Here is a 2,222-nt window from a genome sequence, read left to right as displayed (position 1 = left end):
GACCATCAGTGAAAGTGCTCGCATACACATACAAAGGTGACGTCCCTATGTCCCCATATATTATTCCTATGCTTTGAAATGCTAAGCTCAATGTTCTTCTCCAGCTTGTCTGTCATTAACCACATTCAATACATCAATCAACATATAAAATGCTGAGTTTGAACCAAAATTGCATTTCATAAATCATAAATACCTACTGTAATCAATATATATATATACACACACACACACAAATCTTGTAGGAGGTCACTGATTGATCAGAATCTTTTTAATTCTATTGGTCAATTAACTTTAGTTAAATTTTAATTCTCTTCATTCATTGGTTCATTTTATTTGTCATGTATCAAATTATTAAATTTTAAATATAAAATTTAAGTTTTATGGGAGTAGTAATTCCATCCATCTCATCTTTTCCATTTATCTCGTGTCTTTCAATTTTCTCTTGTCTCTATCTGTAAGAATTCATGTATCTCATTATTAAATTTTAAATATCAAATTCAAGTTTTACGGAAACAGTAACTCCATCCGTCTCAATTTTTCATTTATGTCACATGTTTTAATATTCTCCAGTCTCTATTTTTAAAAATTCATGTATCTCATTATTAAATTTTAAATATAAAATTCAAGTTTTACAAGAGTAATAACTCCATCCATCTCAGCTTTTTCATTTATCTCGCATCTCTCAATATTCTCCAGTTTCTGTCTTTAAGAATTTATGTATCAAATTATTAAATTTTAAATATCAAATTCAAGTTTCACGGGAATAATAACTCCATCCGTCTCAACTTTTCATTTATCTCGCATCTTTTAATATTCTCCAATCTCTATCTTTGAGAATTCATATATCTCATTATTAAATTTTAAACATAAAATTCAAGTTTTACAAGAGTAGTAATTCCATCCGTTTCAACTTTTTTACTTATCTCGCATCTCTCAATATTCTACAGTTTTTGTCTTTAAAAATTTATGTATCTCATTATTAAACTTTAAATATGAAAATCAAGTTTGACGGGAGCAGTAACTCTATTTGTCTCAACTTTTTCATGGAGTGTCAATGGCATGAGCTTAAGTATCTGAGTAAGTTTGTTGTACCTCTTGGTGAGCATATTTGTTGTCACTTGTGCTGGACGATAGAAAATTATCTTGTACTCCACTACCACAAAATGAAATAAAAATGTATCGATTTGTATAACTTTTTCATATTGTTGATGAGTGCTTATCTATATTACTTAGCTATATTTATATTATTACTTACAATGTTTTGATATCAAACTTCAACAATTTACAAAGATTAATTCTCTCACTTTTAAGTTATTAGACATATAATTATATACAATTTTAATGACAACATTTGTGTTATAATTTTTTAAACAATATGCTTAAACATGAAATCAAAATAAAAAAATAATTATGTTTTATATATTTCAAATATAAAAATGTACATAATTCAAATTTTCTACATCATTTAAGAAAAAAAGAAAGGATTCCTATCTGGAAGTTTTCACACCATAATCATGTATGATGGAATAATTAAAAATTTAATCTTTTCAAACTATATTTATAATTTACTATAGGCTTGAGAAACAAAGACAAGATGTATATGAACAAAATATTCAAGAAGGAAAAATGATTAAATGGAGGAATTTTCAAAATTTTAATAATTTTAGATGTGTCAATATAAATAATATCCAAAGTGTTTGTTTCAATTTTTTTTTAAATCCAACCCATGCAACGCACGGGAAATAGTCTAGTTTTTTTATTTCTTAGAGTCGAAGTGATGCACGAGAAAGTGTAAAACAAATTAAATCTGCTATAATCCAGAAATTGTAATTAATTAAGAGAAAATTAATCATTTAGTTCTTGAATGTTTGTTTTAGTTATAACTCAATTTTTAAACTTTGACTCGTTATAAATCGGATCTCATCATTTTGACTCAGTTTCAACTCAATTCTTGAATTTTAACTCTGGCAATTTAGTCCCTATAATTTTGATCAATTAAAATATTGCTCCTTAAATTTAAAAAAATAAAATTATAAAGATTACAATTATGTTAAAATTTAGGACTAATATTTAAATTACTAAACTTTTTTAATCTTTATAAAAGTTATAAAGATTAAATTTTTAAAATATTTTTAATATTTATAATTTTATTTTTTAAAATATAGAAACTTATATTTAAATGGTTAAAACTATAAGGACTGAGTTGTAAGAGTCAAAATTCA

This window comes from Prosopis cineraria, unplaced genomic scaffold, assembly GCF_029017545.1.
Source record: "Prosopis cineraria cultivar Desert tree isolate PC_DT_omini unplaced genomic scaffold, ASM2901754v1 PC6, whole genome shotgun sequence".
Lineage (NCBI taxonomy): Eukaryota > Viridiplantae > Streptophyta > Magnoliopsida > Fabales > Fabaceae > Prosopis > Prosopis cineraria.
The sequence above is the reverse complement of the archived record's forward strand: the minus strand, read 5'-3'. Positions refer to the sequence as shown.